Source organism: Microtus ochrogaster, linkage group LG1 (genome assembly GCF_000317375.1).
Source record: "Microtus ochrogaster isolate Prairie Vole_2 linkage group LG1, MicOch1.0, whole genome shotgun sequence".
NCBI classification, from domain to species: Eukaryota; Metazoa; Chordata; class Mammalia; order Rodentia; family Cricetidae; genus Microtus; species Microtus ochrogaster.
The window spans coordinates 13,981,090-14,003,826 of record NC_022027.1 but is presented as its reverse complement, the minus strand read 5'-3'; the positions used below and the strand labels follow the sequence as shown (position 1 = coordinate 14,003,826).

General features: G+C 35.2%; 1 non-coding gene across 1 annotated transcript; it reads left to right on the top strand.

Annotated features, from left to right (window-relative positions):
* The first annotated feature begins 2,523 nt into the window (after positions 1-2,523).
* LOC113457514 lies at positions 2,524-2,689 on the top strand. The gene has a single exon (XR_003378076.1). It is a non-coding gene; the product is annotated as a U1 spliceosomal RNA (small nuclear RNA).
* Positions 2,690-22,737: the final 20,048 nt, after the last annotated feature.

Sequence of the window (22,737 nt, the reverse complement as noted above, 5' to 3'; positions counted from 1 at the left end):
CTAGTTAATAATAAGCCTAAGTTAATAGGGGCCAAACACTTTATAATTAATATAGCCTATGTGTGTTTCTTTGGGTCTGAACGGCTGCAGAACCAGACTAGACAGAAACTTCCATTTACAGTAATAATTTTAAAGTTAGGACAGTTTTATAATCCATTCCTGCTGCTATAAGGAACGTCCTTCTGGTGCTTAGGAATTCAGTGGAGCCATGGAGTGAGTGAAGTGATCACTCAATTTGACTTTTCTCTTGGAGGGAGTAAAAGTTATTCTCTGGGGCGAGTGAGTTGGGCAAGCTTAACTATCTGAGGCCAACAAAACACACACACACACACACACACACTCACACACACACACACACACACACACATACACATACACCTCTTTAGGGTCTTTCTATCATCACGCTGTCATATCTTTATTTCTTAGCTTACCTCTGTCCAGATGTATCCCTTCTGCCTCTTCATAATTTTTTTCTTGTATCTTATATATACCAGTAAAATATTTAAAGCAGTATAAAAATTATAATGTTGCAACATCCTGTTTTTTTAAGTGAATTATTACAATGAATACAAGTAAAAACCAATGTGTTTCTCACTGCCCTTACATGATTAAACATTTTCTGTATGAAAGGTGAAAAACAAATTATTCGCAAGAACCCACGTACATTCATGTCCAAGCCACGTATTATATATCAACATAGTATAAGCAAGCAAGTGAGGCATTGTTCTCAGCCAGTTCTTTTACTGGCAGGCTCCATTTTGAGACTGAAAAGAAAGAATCAACCACTTTATTATTTTTTATCTCAAAAGGCAATTTTATAAAAATCTTAAAAGAATCACAAATCTAAACATTTATATATGAAAAATTAGTCAGTTCTACTTTAATTCATTAGGGTGTATACCCATTCATCAATGTTAATCTTCAACTCATCCAAACAAGAAAGGTTTGTCAGCCAGTAGAACCCAGCCTGTCACTGTTTTGTTCCCTAATTTGGTCCTATGCAGCTTCATCTGCTCTCAGTCCTGAGTCAGTGAGCTCTCAGTAGCTCACATCAGCTGTGTCTGAGGGTCTCACTATGATAGTCTTGACCTCCCTCTCTTGGGCTGGTCTCCCATAACTCAACCCAGTGCTTTCCTGTAGATCTATGTATCCGCTTCCATAAGTTGCTGATTGAAGCTTCTGTGATGACAATTAAGATAGTCATCAGTCTGACTGCAGGGGAAGGTCAATTTAGGTTTCCTTTTCACTATTGCTTAGAGTCTTAGCTGGAGTCATCCTTGTGAATTCCTGGGAATTACCCTAGTGCCAGCTTTCTCATTAATATCATGTCTCCCTCTATCAAGCTATCTCTTTCCTTGCTCTCCTTCTTTGTGCTTTCCCTAATTAAACCATCCCATTCCCTGATGCTCTCTTCCCCGCTTTTCTTTTCCTCTCCCCACACAACTTCTACACTTTCCCTTCTCCCCCACCCTTCCAATTTTCTCAGCTGGTATTGTCTGTTCTCCTTTCCAGGGGGTTCCATGTTTATCTCCCTTAGGGTTCTCCATGTTACCTAGCTTCTCTGCAATCATGGGCTATATGATGGTTATTTTTTGCTTTACATCTAATATCAACTAATGAGTGAGTATATGCCATGTTTTTCTATCTGGGTATGAGTTATCTCACTTAGGATTTTTTTTTCTAGTTCCGTCCATTTGCATGAAAATTTCAATATGTCATTGTTTTTTACTGTTGGGTAGTACTCCATTGTGTAAATGAGCCACATTTTCTTTGTTCATTCTTTGATTGAGGGCATCTAGGGTGTTTCCAGGTTCTGGCTGTGTCATCTGGGAGCACATTCTCTTTGGAGGTATACCTTGCTCAGCCTAGAAAAAGCAGTGGGAAGGACCTTGGTCTTGCATGGAAGTGAAGACTTTGTAGGTTCCCCATGGGAAGTCTTATTCTTTCTGAGGAGTGGTTGGGTGATGGAGGAAGTCATTGGTTAATTAAATAAAGAAGCTGCTTGCCCTGATAGGTTAAAACATAAGGTGGCAGGAGTAAACAGAACAGAATGCTGGGCGGAAGAGGAAGTGAGGTCAGGCTCGACAGCTCTCCTCTCAGGGGCAGAGGCCTCAGAGAGACACTATGCTCCACTCTTGCGGGCAGAGGCAAGAGCTCTGCTCTCTGAGGCACACGCCATGAAGCTCCGACCCAGGATAGACGTAGGCTAGAATCTCCCTGGTAAGCCACCTTGTGGGCTACAGCAAATTATTAGAAATGGGCTAGTCCAGGTGCGAGAGTTAGCCTAGAAGAGGCTACATAGAAATGGCCAAGCAGTGATTAAAAGAATACAGTGTCCGTGTAATTATTTCAGGTAAAGCTAGCCTTGTGGGCAGCGGGGTGCTGGGGATGCAGCCCCGCCACTCATATTACAACAGTTGGGGAGGTGGGGTGGGAGAAATATGGGAGGAAAAGAGGAAATGGGAATGAGGAAGGCTATGCAAATGAGAAAAGATTGTATTTAAAAAGTTTTAATAAAAAAAGAAACTTGCTTTGCAGGGGAGATAACCATGATCACAGAGGTGTTGTTCCAAGGAAAGGACATGGCCATTGCACCACTAATGGGCTGACCTCTGTGATTTCCCCAAAAGCAGAAAACTAGACTGCATCACTTGTGATAGTGGGGACTGTGTTCAAGCACTACCCTCAATAAAAACAAAACAAACAAAACAAACAAACAAACAAAAAACAAGAGGCTTACATAATTATATTTAAAGGTTCATTTAGCATTTGAAGAACATGTAAAAACTCTCCTATCTAACTTTTGAAGAAATAGAAGTGACAACCTTTAATATCTTAATGGTTAAATTAGGAAAATAGTTTACAACAGAACTATAGGAGGCTATCCCTCATATACTGAAAAGTAAATATGTTGTATATGTAAATAAGTTTAAATGTAAATGTTGTATAATGAAGTGCATGCCTGTAGAGCAATTGTATGCACATGTTTTAATGTTCACAGATGACACTCTGATCTTTATCTTATTTTTTTCTTTGCTTTTATTGTGGCTGCTACTGAGGACTGATCTATAAACACAGAGTCATGGTTTGCAACATGTCTATTTCTTTCTTCTAACTGCTATTAAGTAGATATTCACTCCATTTCTCCATCTACTTACTAGGTAAGGGTTGTAGCTCTTTACAGCATTTTAGTCAGGACACTGAGGAAGAATACATGCTTTCTGGACCTAAGAAAATTTGCATTATACATCGCCAGGAACATAATTTTGAGAACACGATACATGCATGAGTAATTTGGCATATACTAGTAGTGCTCTTAGTGTGGAATCAGCATCCATGGTGGTGGCACCATCAGTGACTGAGAGCTGCTATATTCTGTCATTCAACAAACATAAAATGTTCCAATTTGTAGTGGCTTCTCAAATGACATAGATACAAGCCAATATCGCATTGCTATTTTTATATTTCTAATTTTAATGTCCATGTTTGTCTACATTACTAGTCCTATATTAGAATTTCTCACCTATAAATCACTATCATTTGTTCTTTGGAATTGTTAAGTAACTGATATTGATTCTAAGACCTCTTTAAATGCTATTTTTGAAAATCACAAAGGATCTGCCAACCTCACTTTTTCTTTCTTAATTTGTGGCATTTGTAATTCAAACATTTTCTAAGTACCTTATCACAATAGACAGTATCCTCTTGTTATTTATAACTTTATTCTAACTAATAGTAGCACTTGGGTGAAAACCTGAGGCAGATGAATACAGAAACCTGCCTTATGAATCTTGATGGAAATGAGGTGCTCACAGTAAGATTCAAGTCCAATTAGCTGTATTACTCACACCCTTATGCGCCAGTATATGTTTAGGGAGCATTGCATTCTGATAGAAACTACTGTTCTGCTATCAAATGTCAAATACATTATTCATAGCACATCGTGGTAAAGCTTAATAATTAATACCTCAATATCTCTGATAATCAACACTCCTCTTCCTCATGTCAATATATATTTTGGAAATTCTTTGTGATGCATCCTCAAAGCACACATCACACTCTGCAGGAGTTCTGCATTCTAAAAGATATATGCACACGCATGTATCTGAACCGCAGTTCTTGTGGGTCTAAGCAATTACTTCCACCAAGTCCCCATAAACAGAGGTGAAAAGTGTCACCAACTTAATTCTTTCAAAAGATCAGAGGTGGTTCATCTAGATGAAGTACTCACTCTAAAACTCTGATGACTGAAGGTCATCCACAGCTCAGGATGTATGCAGAAATGGACCTTGTTCACAACGTAGCTTGAAAACTGACAGTTTGCAGAAATAGACCACAATGAATACACAGGAAGAGATTGCCCAGGGAATGATTCAGTCCTTAGACTGTTCATAACTCTGAGAATTAATATATCTAACAAAGAGGAAGGGGACATTTTTTAGTTCGATGATGACAATATATCACTTATACAAAATAGAAAGTTTCAGTTAAAAATATCACCATCCCTTTAACTAATACTATCTATAACCTCTCCTTAGTACCAACAATTACCATATATTTAAACAATGGAGTATATATCTCCCTCTCATCAGAGAGCTACTCTCTTTGGAATACTGGTTTTTTGATCTAGATTATCCTGAGCTATTGTTGTAATTGTGAAGTCAAAATTAATTCATGGGAATAATATGAATTATATATTTATAAGAATCTCCCAGCATTTCATGAATCTCAATTGGTATAATGAAAGGACTGGATATATATTATTCTTATATGGAGTGGGAATTATTATTATTGTTGAAATGACAATAAAATGAAACACACATAGCCAGGGATTAGAAAAGCAATCTTAAAAAAATGAACTTGGGAAGGTTACTTCAAATTAGGGTGATAGGCAGGAAATATACAAATACACATTTAGAAATAGTCAAATTGATTAAAAACTGGGACTTGGAATCTTCAACATTCAATGTCAAATTCTGATTCTCTGCTGGCATATTAGGAAATGTGTTCTCTCTGCACCCCAGGCCATTTAGGTATGTTTTCTCTAGCAGTAACCTGGTTTCACAAAGAGTCATTTTTATTTCTCTTGAGAGTGCTGTAGCCTAAAGCATTAAGACCTACATCTACCCACGATAGAAATTTACCTCCAATATGACCAAGACAAGATGATTTCAACTCTTATGTGCACGATGGCTCCCTGCTGCTCTTGGTTTTGTGAGACTCTTTGTTCACTCTCCCTGAAGTTGTAGAGTTTATTTTTTTTCCATTAACAAGAGAACATTTCAAGTCTGCTGGTGTCCCTTTAGCGACTGAGGTGGCATTACTGCTAACTTCAGCACTTTGACATGGTTACAGTCAAGTTTTAGATCATAATTCTAACACTATTACTAACAGTAATGGTTCTCAAACAATACAACTGTAAGAAAACCCGGGAATTACATGGGAAAGAGAAGGTGTGGAAGGAGCTCCATTCAAAGGTGAGGATCTCCATGGAAAGAAAATCTCCTTTATGCATTGACTGAACTCTAAATGGGCCTTTCCTATTGACAAGCTAAAGATATTTCTCATAATGGGAGAGTCAAGCAACAAAAACTCATTTCCTTTCAATTGAAGTGAATTGTTAAAGTCATTGCTTCAAAGAATGACCTCCTTAGAAACGGGGCACAGCATTTTAGTTCTGTTCCTCCTCCATCTGTGTGTAGTTAGCAGGAAACTGTCCTCTGTCACTTGCCTTACTATAAAGGGACCCTTTGAGTAAGAATAGAAGAACAGTGTCCATATGGTGGTGTAATTCTTTGACAGACTTCTTATTCTCCACTTAGCTACTTTGTTAATCATCTGCATTGTATTCTTGGCTGTTCAGCTCCTGATTTTCCAAATGACTTAGATCTTTGTAAAGACATAAATGAACATCCACATGAAATTCATTTAACATTTAACCCTCAGCATAGTGTAGAAATCTAACGTGACAATGTTCGGTATGAATTCCCTTGGGGCAGAGGATGTATTCACCACGTGCTTGTGTTTTGCTATAGTCTGATGGGACATGTATTTAGGGTGACAACCTTTCCTTGCTATTTTGGTGAGGTCAGATGAAAAGTTTAAAAATAATAGTCAAACATTTCACCATTTTTGATCCCACTGAGGACATTGCTTAGAATTTTATTTACATGTTTCTAGTCTATGCATCTGAAATTTTCAGTGTTAATTGTATTTGTAACAGTATGTTTATTTACTTCTGTTTTTCCAGAAAAAAAGAGAAAATGATCACTGATCTTTTCATTAAATAACCAGCTTATCATGTGTAAATCAAACATAATAGCAACATTATAAATATCTAACCTTTAATATTTTGATGAGTTTGCAGTAAATTCCTATGTCTTTAAGGCTTTGATATTTTCTAAATTTTATGTTAACTTCTAAACATCATGGAAAATATTAACTGCTCTCAGGCTTTGAGAAACTAATATTCTAGTTCATCAGCATATTTAAGAAAAATGCAATGGAAAATGCCAGTAAGTAATCAGTATAAAATGGTGATATGAGACACATGTATGATTCATCAGTATATACCTATGCATAGGTTTAATAACCACCTAAATAGAAATGTGATCATTATTCTGAGTCAAAAGCATTTAGATAAAAAATAAAACACATTTAGAAAAATTTTAAATATTCATGATTTCTTCTGCGGATGTTGCATTTATTTTCATCATGTTTTACCAAAATAATTTGAAAATTTAAGTACCAAGGCCAAATCCTGGTTAGATAATTTTGCTTTCAAAGTATTTATTGACTCTGTATGGCAAAGTAGATGAATGTTAAAAATGGAGCAAAAAATCATGTTATGCTAGTCTTTTTGCTAAGATATATTTGCTGTTTAAAGTTCTATAACAAACAGGAATCTTCTGAATGAACTCTTAGTGACTTTATTCTAATCACTATGTTTCTATAGTGAAGATCACTTCACTAACATTTAAAGTGGCAATGGAGGACTTCGGACTTTCCACAGGGCAGGGAACCCTGACTGCTCTTCAGACTCGAGAGGGAGGGGGAGAGGAGGGGGGGAGGGTGTAAGGAGTGGGAGGCTGGGAGGAGGCGGAAATTTTTTTTTCTTTCTTAATAAAAAAAAAAAAAAAAAAAAATAAAATAGCTTCTAGGAAAAAAAAATAAAGTGGCAATGGAAGCTTAAATTTTTAGTGAGATCACAGTACTGCCAACAGAGATGCAAAGGAAAGTTTTTACCAGAATGGCAAAGTCAAAAAGGAAAAGTCGGTCCTAGCGAAACCTTTTACACCTGGAGGCCACGTGAGGCATGTGACACTGGGGAGCATCTGTGTTTGATCTTGAACATACCTGACATGATTTTTGAGGCAAATTACCACAAAAGTGGTATGGTCAGAGAAAGGCATCAAGAAGAGAGAAGCCTAATTTAATTGCCTTGTTCCTCAGTGGCATAACTTAAATTGAGCTTGTGTTTCTGAGAGCACAGGAGTATTTGCATACCTGGATTTCCATAAGTGGAAAAATGAGCTCAAAGCACCTGAGCCTACTGATAATGTAGCACTTGATATTTAAAGGACAAAGAATACAGTGGGGAATCATGGAAATCTGTAAATTCTTTTAAGTGTTTTCTCCTGACTTGGGCAGAGGTGTATATAGTATTAAGTTTCCATTCAAATGCAAATAGAAAACAATAAATACAAAGGGGAAAAGTCAAAAGTCAAATAACATACCCTCAATATATACTCTTGGAGAACAGTTATAATTCATGGCTAAGTTTAAGTAAGTTAGGCATTAATCAGCTCCGTTGATTTTTATTTATTGATTGACTTTTATTGAGCTCTACATTTTTCTCTGCTCCCCTCCCTGCTTTTCCCTATCCCCCTTCAACCTCCCCTCTAGGTCCCCAATTTACTCAGGAGATCTTTTCTTTTTCTACTTCCCATGTAGATTAGATCTATGTAAGTCTCTCTTAGTGTCCTCATTGTTGTCTAAATTCTCTGGGATTGTGGTTTGCAAGGAAATGGATAGAGCTAGAAAACATTATTTTGGGTGAGGTAACCCAGACACAGAAAGACAATTATCATATGTACTCACGCATAGTTGGATTTTAGACATAAAGCAAAGAAAATCAGCTCCATTGATTTGAGTGCTCTAATCTGAAACAAAGATATCAAAATCTCTTTGAAACAGGTTAATAGACTGATACAAATGGCTTGTGTAGAAGATCTTCATCTAAATTTAACTAAATGTATAATGAATTACGGAAGTATCGGGGTAATGATTCCAAGCTAAATAAAAGTTGGACGATCTCCATCAGATTTCAAGTGATGAAAAACTTTAAATCTTTAACTAGAAATATGATTGTGCTATTATTTCTTAAATATGGTTATAATTAATACATATAGGAGCACAAACAGACACACACATATGCACACACATATGAACAGATACACATATTGAACACAATTTGCATTCAAAACATCAAATAAATATAGATTTGTTTGAGTTGACATCTAGATATCTTCGAATTTGTTGTGGCAAATCTCCTACTTTTATTACTGCTCAACGGTGTATAAGTAAATGTAAATGAGCAAATCTGTTACAAATATTACAGGGCTTATAACTCGGCTAAAGAGGTCAGTAAGTTTTCCTGAAAAACAGAGTCATAGTTTAAGGTTACATGCAAATAAATCTATCAAATTCAAAGAAATAAAATGTCAGTAAATATCAGTTATTGTTAGAATTATTTGAGGAAAAAATAAACAATATCTTTTTTTCCCTGCTCATTTGAAATCACTTAGAAGACAAGGAACTAAAAAAAGAACCATGAATTGTAATAGCATTTTAACAGGCTATTTGGGGGGGGGGGTGGTCTTCTAGCCATATAGTCTCACAGATGAAGAGAAATTGCCACCAGCTTTTACCATCACTAGGCAACTACTAAATGTATTCATAATTCAAAATAAATACATAAACTATACATGTTCTTTCATTTTCAACTGTGCAAATCCCGTTTTGTCCTGGAGTGACTAGTGAGCGCTACAAAGACAGTAATAGCTGCTGTATATTGCTTTCTCACATGAGCTCTCCTTCAGTCTTACTACAAAAGGAAGGATATTTAATGCATTGTTACGGGTAGTTGCTCTTTAGTTAACTAAGTTAACTCCTCCATTAACATTTTGAAGTTAAACAATCCAATCTTAATTCCTTAAGAAACAACACTTTCAAGACTAAATTCTCAGTGCTTTCCTCAAATGCAGTGGTGATGGGTTTATGCACACAGGAGTGTAGAACACAAAATACAGAATTATATTGTTAAAATGTTAATTGTTGTGAGAAGCACACATACAAAGCCATCTTTAGGCAATATGTAAAGCTCATTTAAACTAAAGATAAAATATATTCATAGTTTAAGGTTAAATAATGAATAGTGTAAATCAAATCCTGGCAGGCAATAAATGTACAGCACAATTACTGAAATAATTAAAAAGTGGACTCTCATATAAATACATGAGACATCCCTACTCCATCCTTGTAGTTCATAAATATTTGAAGTCAAACAGAATCATAGAGAATGGAATTGGTACGGTATTCTTTTACTCTAAAAATTAATCAGTAACTAATCTTGTGATTTTGATTATGAACTATGAGTTTGTAGTCTATCCAGTAAATGAGTATAGTTGATAAGGAATAATATTTGTCTACTTAAATCATATAAATGACTATTAGAAGGAGTTTAAAAGAATGAAGCTTGGAATATGGTTCTCATTTTCAAATACAGATAAGGTATATACCACCTCTTTGTGTGATTCTTTGCAGCTTTTCATATCCTTTGGTTTTATAATGTTTCATTTAAAGGGATGAGAAAATATCTCAGCAGGTGAAAGTGCTTGCTACACAAGCATAGGGACCTGAATTGGCTTATTGAGTGCCCATTTAAATGACTACATGGCTGCACATGCTGATGGCCAAAGAATTGAAAAGTGGAGATGAGAAGACCACAGACGATTGCTGGTCTAGCCTAAATCAAGCAGCGAATTTCAGATCCAGAGAGCAAACCTGGATGCATATAATGGCCACTCATAATATTTTTAAAGAACTGAGAGGTAGGCTAATAAAAAATCTTCCAGCTATTATTTGCTATAAAGAATTCTTTATGTACTATATATTGATTATAGTATTTATCTCTTCTAATAATTACATGGTGTGTTAATATTATGCCATTTTGCATTGGAAAATGCTAAGTCCTACACGTGTTCAACTATTCTTCATATGTATGTTGGGAGTAGTGTAGAGAGAACTTCAGCTGAGAAGCCTGTTGATAGAAAATAAATTAGTTCATGTTAATATTATCTGATGATGGTATTTAGGTGGTGTGTGCTGTCAATTAGATACAACACATGCTCTTTGTATACTTGGTAACTCCAATACACTTTTTCTTTGTTGTTTAAACATGTTTATTACAACAGATACAATTCACATCTGACTAGCTTCGCTTCCTTTTCACCTCCCATAACCACGTTCATTGGGTCACTTCCTTATATTTGAGCCATCAATATTTCAACTTTCAGCACACTTGCCCAGCAGTACTTTTAAGTCCATTCTTACAGGGTGCAAACGGATTTCAATAATTTATCCAAACATGCGGGCTATGCTTGATCACTGCAACTTCCAGCTACTGTACACAGGAATGCGAAGGCTCTAGAAAAGTGCCACAGCAACAGTGCCCTAAGAAAAGAAAAGGGGCACCTTAAAAAATGGATAAAAATATCAGACCAAGAACTTCAGAGGGAATGGAACATATAGGAAATGAAAACATTGCTTCGCAGAACAAGTGGAGCAACCCTGCTCCTGATTAGGTCCAAGTGCAGAACAGTTGTCTCATGATATTCGTACACTGCTCAGAATTGTATCCTTAGACAGAGATCGCCTGGTGCTTGCACTGGATTTTTGAAAATGCAAGAATCGTGAATGATAAATTAACCCCCAAGTTTTTCTTTTTTTATTTAAAAGCTAGTTTTGCAAACAGGTACACTTTCAAGTAAGACTAGCGTCATTCCCAATAAGCAGCAAGTTATATGTCTCTTGAGAAATATTCTGTCTTTTAGATTGGAAGCTTCTTGTGGCCATGGTTCTAGAATGAATATGGCAAGGAGATTAGTACATCAGAGTCCAGTATTAATTTATGGATAATTGAAAGAACTCAAGGGAACTATCCTGAATTAAGTTTGTAATGGCAGTCCTGAGAACCATTACAACATATGTGGATTTGCTATTCAGAGTCAATGCATTTCCTCAGAGAACAGAAGATCAAATATATTTCAAAGAAAATATCTGTACTAACTCTCTCAAACATAGCATCAGAGATGGCTAAAATGATGTTGCATTGGTTTACAGTTTATACTTCTTCTGAAAGTTAAGAAACAGAGAACAGCACTGAATGCTTGGAATCTTCTTTAACATTTACACTTTCCTCCTGCACACAACATACTTCAACTCTTAACAACACATATTCTGAATTAGTTAATTTATTTAAATATGTCAAGTTTGCATAATTACACATGCCATTTTTGGCATATGGAAAACTGTCAATTTCATGTAGTAATTATTTATTTGTCACATAATATCATGGGACAAAAGTTCAAGATATACTTTGCAACGCTGTTTCTATCTTTTAGAAGGGTTGCAGGTAGTAGTGATTAACATTGCAGTGGGTGTCTGGTAATGCAAGTTGGGTGTTAAAAATATAATCTGTGATTCTGTTGTTTGGCTCTAACCCCAAAATCCAAGGTGCAGATCCTAGCAAATTTAATTTTACCTTTAGCTCTCCTACAGCATATAAATTGAAAGCTAGGCAACTTGTCATTCAAATGAGTTATTAAAAATTGAGATGCTGGATCTCACCGTTTCAGAATCCTGTGCAGTCAGCATTATATGAAGAACAATTTATGAAACCTGAAGTGCTACTGGTCAAATGTTAGCCATATATACTGGCATCGCTACTTTAATTAGTCCATGTCCTCTTTGAAAAGGAGAGACTTGCTCTATGAAAAAGTATTCTCCTATTCAGCAAGCAATAACTGGTCCTTATCGGTGTCTTCTTGCACGGCTTTAATAATAATTTGACATTTAGCATTTCCTAGCTAGCAATGCAATTCAGTGATTCATATCACCTGAATGGATTGCAAAATCCCAGAGGGAGATCATGATGTTCTACATGAATTTTATGAATTTATTAATTACTCTTGACACTTAGTTGGAATGCGGTAGGATTAGTAAATATCATCACTTTCATGAATTAAAGTCAACACTTTCATAATATTATATATGTTGGTTACTGCAGTTTTGTAAATTGATATGAAATGAATTTATATTTAAATCCTACAATACACCCTCTTTAATAAAATAGATGATACAACACTTAGAATTTCCCTTTATCCCAACCTTTTTTTATGGCCTCATAAAATAATTTCTATGGAAAACAAGTGCACACATCTGTCCTTAAGCAAGATGCTTGTTTTTATGTAAGCACGACATCCACACCATAATGGTGTCATTGCTGGTAGTACATATAATGAACCTGTGTGCTCAGTTTTATTTACAATGGCAACAACTGAAACTCATTTGTCCTGGAAAGGAAAATAAGCTAAAAGAATAAGCTCCATGCTTTCTGTAGAGAAAAGAACATTGCAATGAATTGTTTTCAAGGGGGATAATGTAACACAAGTCCAGCTTCTGAAAACAAGGATGCTGGCTTCACATTTTGCAGTTTACAATGATGTGTCTAAATTTTGTTTGGTTGATTGCACTAAATTGTCTTCTTTTTGAAAAACAGCAATAGATTAAAAGAAATCTCTCTGAAAGTGGAACATGTGCTTCAGGGAGAACAGAAAAAAAAAAGAAGGAAGGCTTTACCAACATGATGAGTTAAAGGATTACTCTCTTACAATTTGTTTTTTGAACTTGGTGCAAGATTATGGGACTCATTTAGACCGTAATTTTTAATATATTATTAAGATACTAAAGCAATCTTTACTGGACAAAATCACATTATATCTACTACAAGGACTGAAACAGGTATGTGAACACATAAGAGAGGTCAGCAGTCCTTGAAAACTAATTCCATTTCCTAGTCTGCCAAGCATGCAATAATTCAGAAGAGATGATAATACGTTATAGTCTAAGTCCATAACCTCAGAAAATAAAAGCCTAGTTGCTGCATGACTTACAAGAGGAAAACAAGCTTACAGTGCATGGGTCTGCGTTGTTTGGCAAGTAGTCAATAAAACTGTACCTTATGACTTTCTCTCCTAAAGGTTCTAATCAAAACAATTTATTTCAGGCATGTAAACCCTGCTTTTCAGACTCTGGCTATTGTCAGCATGAGCAGCGGCATCAGCAATAGCAGATGCAATTTTGGGATTAAGAGTCTCAGAGCTCCCCCATCTGTCTCAGTAATGGTTAGATTTTGTAGTAGATCAATACAACCTGTCAAGTATAGTTTAAGGATTTCCCCCCTAACCTTTATAACAGCAAGTTTCCTCCACCCAATCTTGCCCATCCTAAGAGCAATGCCTAAGGATATTATGCAGAAGATCAGGGAGGACTTCCCCTATCAGAGCACTAAGCTGCGCAGCCAAAATTCACATGTTGCAACCCATTTGACACCTTACATTTAAGCTGTGAACAGAGAACTAATGTTTTTCCTGGTTGAAGTTAGCTTTTTTGCCTCTGTGAACACAGGGCAGAAGGGAAAGGCAAGAAAAGGATCAGTAAACAAAGCCACCTTTTATTTTTGTGTGAGGTTTATCTGAATGCTCCAGTTGGTTCTCAGAATGTATTTCTCCCTCATCACCAGTGGGATAGTAGAATTGAAAGTGATGTGTTTGTCTTAGTAGAAGGTATAACTAGATCCTGGGGGGAGACAAAGTGCTTTGCTTTCTTTCTGCTCCAGTTCTCAACTGAGAAATAAAACCAAGAGGATTCGATTCTTTCCCCTGCAATGGGCTTGTAGCTGCCATGACTCACTGCTCAGAGCCACAATGTGCTGACTGCTGTGTATCACTGCCCCTTAGTGGTTGCCCAATAGCAGACATTGTAAAGGAGTTACTCGCATCACAGTTTTGTAGGTAAACAGAGCACATAGGCCCTCGTCTCAAGTCCAGGAAATAGGAACTTTATGTGCACATCTGTCCTTTGCTTAGGATGTTGCTGTGCTGTGTTTGTGTCAATGAAATCCTAAGGAAAGGGAGAACATTCTGGACAAAGAGATTTGAAATTCCTTTTCCCCTCTGCTGGCTTCAGACCATGTGCTCTAAGAAGCTACTCAGCTTCTCTCAGTCACAGCATTTCTTTTCCTAGCCAATAGAAATTTAAAAGTAATTTATATTACCTTTACCATAAGAGAGATAATGAAGGGGGTATCACATCTATTATTGTTGTTACAAGGGGGTAATAGTAATACGAATGGAAATTTGAAAAGCATGCGATGTTTCATTATTGCTTAACAAAGAAAACATAAAAATATTATATAAACTACACTGTAATCATTATAAAATTACAAATATATCTTGCATAGAAAAATAACCCTTAGGAACAACATGATTCTACGGTCCCTGCTTAAATTCCAAATTACTTATATATTTAATTGATGTGGTTTGAATTATGGTTTTGTAAAAATGCTTTTGTAATTCAAATCTCTGCATTTTTAGTAGAAGCCTACTGCATTCGAAGCACTGTTCTCTGTAGTGAGAAAATGGTGAAATGTACTTTGCCTTTTCTGATATGTTAACATATATTTGAATTAGACAATTACATTAATTTTTTTTTTTTTACAGTAAGTGATGCTGTATTAGAGAAAAGAAAGAGAGCCACTGGCATCCTCAGAGCAATGTTCGAAGAGCATGGACATTTTTGGTACAATGTAAAAGGCATACTTTAGAATTGGACAAACAAGAGCAAAGTGTTACAACTAGAGGGACCAACAAAGGTAAAGACATTCACAAAGCATAGAATGTTCCAAGAATAATGAAAAAAAAATATAAAATTGGTCTGAATAACATGTGAAGAATAGCAATGAATAAAGGTAATAAGGGTAATGTTTTCCTTTGTTGCCAAGAAAAGTTCCTTTGGAAAACCACAGTGGATGAAAGAGATCAAGTGATCTTGGGGTGTTCAGTTATTTCTGCTATATCTACAGCACAGCTCCTGCACCAAAGCTCAGAGAAAGCTTGGAAGAAGGGTCAGAAGATTGTAAAGCCTGGAGGAAGAGGAAGTCTGCAGTGAGACTGAGTTTCCTAGAAATGTCAGGAAAGCTACATTTTTCAAGTCCCATCAGCAGGGCTGTCTAAACATAATTTGAACAAGGATGATACCAATAGCTGTGCTAACAATGCCTCAGCCCCAGATTACCACAGGCAGCTAAGGAAAGCTGAAAGCTGGAGAATTAGTATTCTTTGAGGACTGGACCTTTAGGTGGTTATCCAGTACCCAGTGGTGAGATCTAGTCATTCGGTAGGGTTTTGAGGGGAAAAAAGAAAATGAAAAGTTATATAATTGTTCCTTAATTTCAAAAGAACAAAAATAAATTAATAAAAAAATAAGGTGATTATGTTAGACTTGGAAAAGCATTGAATTTTGTGTTGATGTCTTGAGTATTTTTTTCCTGAAATAAATAAATCATGAGCATATATTTACATCTTAGTAAGTTTTCTCTATGTTGGTTTAAGAAGTTAATATTAAAATAAAATCTTACATAACTAAAGCCATTTCAGTAATATTCAAAGTCAGACATCATTTAAAACTGTAAGCAGATGTTCTTTTTATAAAAAACTGAACTTACTTTCCTCACTTCACCACCAAATTAGTCTTTAGTTTATCTCTTGGCTCTATCAAATATATCAAATCAGTATTTTTTCATTTTTACCTAAACAACAATGTTCTGTTTGAAATATACACTTATTAGAACAAAAAAAATCCCATAAATGTCCAAATGAGAATATTCAGTAAAAAGAGCCCAGTTTGTATTATTTCATGAAGATGGGAATATTGCAAAGTGACATTTCAGGCAAAATTCTTCTCCAAAGTGTCCTGATAAAGTATTTCAACTTGACTCCTGTATATAGATCCACATAGCTATGAATGTAAGTCCATCGTTAAAAATGCTGTCAAATCCAGGGCACCAGCATGTGTTACCTCATTACTGTGTTGGCTGTTACTATTTTAAGCATATTCTTATTGAGTTAAAACACTCTTTGGAGTTCTCATTTCACTACAAATAAGACTTGGATTTATATTCAAATATCACAGTGTACTTATATTGTCCCCAGCTCACTGCACAACAAGACCATTCTGCTCTAGCCACACAGGTGGGCTTGCTTATGCCTTATAGCAACTGCCTTCTTTCTGTCATGGTGCATATCTCATTTCCTGCCTTTCCTGAACACTGACCTTCCATACATTTCCAGCATGCATTTGTACATGTCACAAGGTTTTCATTCTGAGCTCTCAAAGCTAAACAAGGTACTGATCCTTCAAGATAAAGTACTTCCTTGTTTTTTCCCCATTCTTTATCATACTGTCATGTTTTAACCATTCATAACAAGTGTTTGAGAACAGTAATCACTGTAACCCTTAGCTATTTGCTTCTTACATTATATCTTATAGCACCTAAGTATTGCTCTATGCATGTGTAGTATTTGTTAAATGAAGAAATAAGTGAATACATGATTTAATAAGGCTTATGTCACATAAGAAAAAAAATAAACAGAAATTGAGATGCTAAAGACACCAGAAATAACAGGAAAAGAAATAGGGGGGCAGACTAAATGACAAAAATTAATATCACTTTAACATATATAAATGAGAGAAATGAGGGCTGGTATGGGAGGTCCTTCTGTCTATATGTTTCTTTTATTGGTTAATGAATAAAGAAACTGCCTTGGCCTGTTGATAGTGCAGAGCTTATGTAGGCAGGGAAAACTGAACCAATTGCTGGGAGAAGGAAGGCAGACAGAAAGAGAAGCCATGGAGCCACCACTGGAGATAGATGTGCTGAAACGTTGCTGGTGGGCCATGACCTCAAGGTGAAATATAGATTAATGGAAATGAGTTAAATTAATATGTAAGAGTTAGCCAATAAGAAGTTGTAGCTAGTGGGCCAAGCAGTGATTTAATTAATACAGTTTCTGTGTAATTATTTTGGGTCTAAGTTAGCCTGGAGTCAGGGAACCAACAAGCGGCACTTTTTCCAACAGAAGGAGAAATAACTAGTATCCATGTGGTCACATGTAGAGTCAGGGACAATTACATTTCTGTATGTTAATTTATTAAGTGTGATATCTAGGAGACAATTTTCTTCCTATTCGTGCATAGACTGTTGAAGCAGGTGGATGGAGGCTGAAGTGTAGCAGCCTTGTTATTCCCTAGAGCCTGGAACAGCAATGACGTGGGCTTGCCTAGTACAGTGGGAGTATCTGCAATGTTTGCACACTATGATATGATCTGCTTATGCATCTATCAGGTATTTCAGAGTTCTCACGCATGCAGGAACAAGCATCATTGACCAGAAACCTAGGCATTTTTTGACTTGGTACTTATTATATCAGGATGGATCTTAGTATAGGATTTTTGTTTTCTAACTAAAAAATGAGAGAAGGGAAGAAATGGGATTACCATTATTAGATAGTCCCACTAGCACTGAACTACAGTTCTAGAGAAATAGAATTACAAGTTTAGTAGAAACTTGGGCAAAAACTGAAACCATATCTTATGTTAAGATAAAATAATAAATTAAAAATTAAAAATTACCAGGGCTTCATATAGAGCTCTGTGTTAGATTACTTTGCTTGTCCATAGAAAGTCCTTGATCAGTCCTTAGTACATAAAGGAAATTTAGGAGGGAAGGAAGGAAGGAAGGAAGGAAGGAAGGAAGGAAGGAAGGAAGGAAGGAAGGAAGGAAGATAAAGGCAGGAAGGAAGACAGTAGAGAAAGAAAAATAGAAGAATGTAAGTAAAAACAACAAAAATAAAAGAGGAAATGCATTCTTGGAAGCAAAAAGCAGTGATGTTTCTATGTGAAGTCTTCTTAGGTGAATAGGTAAATATAGGTGAAATCGGAATGAAGAAAGATCAGTAGTCTCTACAGCAGGTTCAGATTATTCTTTCACATGTGTTTTTGAATCATTAGCCTAAGGTATTGATGCTGCCTCTATCTCTGGTGATGTGATTCACATGCATGAACATGTTCCTTCCTGTTCTATTCATAATAGCCATAAATTGGAAATGAACTAAAACTCAATCAAGAAATGAATGGATAATGAAAACAGGATACACTAGCACTATGGAGTATTATTCAGCTGTCTCACACAGTATTTCACCACAATGAAAGGAAAGAAAATTCTCTAGCTACACCTAAATTACAACTGAAGGAAACTCATAATAGCATGGAGGTTTTGAAAAACAAGTGGATTCTCTAAAAAGGAAAGACGGTTTGTATAAGATTTTTTTTTAAAGAGATACATCTGGAAAGACAGCACAGAAATCTTTCTCTGCCGTGTTGTCTCATATTGACAATCATTCTATTGTGACCTAATACTTTGACCATGATTTATTATAAAATTGCACAATGAGCTCTAAGAAACTGAGACTGTATTGAAGAAAATGGTAAAAAAAAAAGAAGCAAAGTCTATAAAAAAGTAACAAACATACTGAGTGTGTGCATCTTCAGTTGAAACAACTCTCCTTTTAGTAATTATGTTCATATGTGGGAGACAGATATTGAAAGCATTTTATAGTTTTGTAACTTAGTGAATAAGTGTAATGTAATGAATTGTGTTCTAGAAAGTCTTGTGTAATTTTGAATGTTTAGTCAAAGGGTTTTTTTTCTTTTAATGTCTTAACAATAATGATTCTATGACTTGGAGATAGGAAAAAATATCATCACCATTAAAGGTTAATTTTACAGTGTTTGATAGCCCAAATAAAGCTTTTTCACATGCTAGACGAGTGCTCTGCCAATGAGCTCTTTCCAAAGCTCTATTTTCTAATTCCTAATTTCTAGTTCTAAGTCCTAAGATTTATCACTGCTATAACGGACCCCTTTCTTGAATATTAAAAATATAAAATTAGCAATATTTAAATTTTATAATCTATGATAAACTTTTATAAACGTGTTATAGATAACATTAGGAAAATGTTGATCCAGACAAGAGAAGCCCGGATTTTTCTCTCTGTATAACTGATAATTTCTAATATTTGTCTTGCCAGAGCATAATAGCCACAAATTTGAAATAAACTAAAAGTCAATTACTAAAGAAATGGATAATGAACACAGGGTATATTTACACTATGAAATATTAATGTGTTCTCAAGTAAACACAATAAATAACTTTATAATTATATAAGATAAATAAGTTCATTGAATAGTATCAAAATTCATTAGTTATTAAATATTACCCCCATTGTTTTTAGAATTATAGATATATATTTGCATTTTTCTTAATGATTTCAAGGTATATTAAATATTCTAAAAATTATCCAGTGTGTTCAGCTGCTGGGAAGCACAGTGACATGGGTGGAATACAATGGAAGAAGAGGGTCATCTAGATGCAGAAAAGTAGATGCTCTAAGAAAACACATTTGTATAAAGCACATAAGACTAAACAAATTATCTCCACTAAATTTTTTTCCTACAAGTTAAGAAAATACTCATTATTGGATTTTATCAACAGAATACCTTGATTCTGTTAATGGCAGATGTTCTATATGATCATCTTTTAAAATTTCTGTACATGTTTACAGATTTAGAAAAATACTAGAAAGTAAGTAATATGTATTCCACCATGAAAATCAGCATTAAAATCAATGCAACATTTAAGTGTATAGAATTCATAGTAAGATATTATTTATGACTTCAACAAAACATTTTCAGCTAGTAAAATAATTTCTTCAATCTGCATTTTAGGATGTATATTTAGACAAATACTAAAAATAACTTATAAAAACTGATCTGATTGCCAGTGACCAAGTAATCATTATTTCCATAAAAATGATAGTGAAAATAAAAAAGAGAATTTAACTATTCGGTTACTACATGATTTAGTATATTGTTTTTAAAGAAGCATCTTGTTTATCTGATTACAAGTATTTGTAAACCTGTCAGTCTTATATTCATAGGTGTTTTGTCAGTTGACTCATGGTGCAAGACAGTTGTTGATCACTAAAAGTTGTTCAAGACAGTTCTAGTGCAAGAGTCTACTGTCAACTCTCTTCTGGAGGAGACTAGAACATCTTGTAGCATTTAGTTAGTACTGATTTGTCTTCTAACAGTGGTCTGGCTAAGGATCTCAATATCCAGATGAAGTTAAGGATTAAGGGACTGAGTGATATTATCCTTCAGAGTTTAAGCTGTCAAACAAGTAAAAACAGATGCAAAGATAAAAGTTGGTATTCTATAGTATTTAAATTTGTCTTCATTATCAAGAGCTGGTAGTTTGAAATGTTTCAACTGCAACACCAAAAAAGCATAATTACAGAGCCTGTGTTGAAAAGTGTAACTATAAACAGTTTAATTTTGCACATGATGAAGGCAGAGTTCAGGGAGAATGCATGACAATTTATAGTACCTAATGGTATCCTGACTACAGGTTTTTATTTCCAATCAGTGTTTCCTTCTATTTACTAATATTTGGGCTCCAGGGGTTGTATTGTTCTAAGATGAATGATACCTCTACTTATCTGCTTGTCATTTATACAGAAGAGTAGAAATGTTTTCAGTTGTTTCATTCATAAAATCAGCTATAATCTTAGAGATTTCCTTTTCTTTTTTGGAATCTGAAAACTAAAGTTGTATAATCAAGAAAAATAATTCTAAATAATACATTTTCTACAACCGGAAGGATCTTATAGCTTATCAGTACCTTATAACTCATTAGCTAGAAGTTACTACTGTATCATATGAAGTTTTCAACCTAGTGGTTTCTTTTCACTTCACCCTTTTCTAGTTGAGTAGAATGTATGGAGAGTTACATAGTGGAAAACTAACAGTCACAGCTAGTAATTTTAGTTTTACCATATACACTGAACTTTTAGGTTCCTTGTGTACCTATGATCTTTATTCACTGTGGGAATGAATTTGTTGATAGAGGATGCTGCAAAAGGGGAGTTAGACACTTTGACAATATTCTAGCAATTAAGTTAAAAATGAGTTTAATAAGCAAACACCTGCCAAGCACCCAAATACAAATGTTTTCTTTAGTGCAGCCTGACATTTTAAAGTTAAAGAAACTGACTTGTCAAAAGGAATAAAAGTACAGTCCTGTTATAAAATCTTTGTTCGGCATAAATGTGAATTAAACGTATGTAGGAAGAATTTATATCCAATATTTCACAAACTCAAAACTTGATAGAATAAATTTGTAAAAGCTGCTGAATTACAACATTTCATATACAAGTAAGAAAATTATAACTACAATAGTTCATATATAGATGAAAATGTAGAGTTTTGTGTATATTTTCCTCTATATTTCTTGGTATGAACACATGAAACATTCCACTAAAAAGTTGTGAATACCAGATCATTAACTATCTCATACAGATACCTTCTAGGGTGGAAGCTCTATGCTGGAAGCGGCAAGCAGTGTACAATCAGAGTATCATCAGCTCTGACCACTCTGCCTGTAGACCATAACTGGTACTCTTCCTCCCTCTGAAGCAGTGCCTCAGAGATTCTGCTAGGGCAACCACAAGCAACAGGTGTAGAGTTCTGGTGCTCACTCCAGAGGACCTGAGCTTACTCTTAAGCAGTTAGGAAGCTCACAAATAGAGGTTGTAGCAAATAGTGGGTGTTTGCTGGGAGCTCATAAAGAGAAATAGCATTTCCATCAAATCTGCAAGCTAAACAATAGGCCAGATAATTCACATGAGGAAACTGAGGAATGGGGAATTAACAAGAACCCTTCTAATGGCAGGATATAATTCAAGAAACTAGCCACAAAAATGGAGAGAGCATATAATTTCATTTTTACCTGTCGGAAAATATGGACTTTGTAATGGGAATTAGAAAAACATAAAGTCTTCATACATGCTACAGTCTGGAAAAACATTGAAATATTATGTTAAGGGATAAGTACAATCACAGAATAAATAAAACCATAAATAATGAAAATAAATTTATAATTGCTTTGGGCTGGAGATGCAAGTATGCTAAGGATATGCATTACTTCTTATGGGAGTCAGGTTTCTATCTGATGAGATAGAAATATTTTCAAATCCATATGATGGTTGTTGCACAACTTGGGATCATATGTGTGTATTTATACCTTTATTGAACTGGCTTGTAAACATAAAAAGGTCAGAAAAACTTTGGAATACAGGTGGAAGGAATCTAACGACTAAGACCTTGTTGCCTGAGCAATTGAGGGGCCTCCTTGATATCAACTACCCTCGAGTGTTAGCGTATACAAAGACCTCCATATCAGGTACTTGATGTTTCTTGTTTGTATCATTCATCTTTAAGTCTTTTGAGCACTGGGATGGATCATCTCATTGTTCACACTTACAACATATGCCTAGTAGGACTGGTGAATACAGACATTTGCTTTCCTATATCAGAAGACAGATTTGGGTTTTTTTCTGTGATAAAATCTATTCAAATTAGAAAATAGACAAGAAGTAAATGAGGAAGCCTATACAGTAGTTCCTTGGTAAAAATAATAACTAGTATGTATATTTT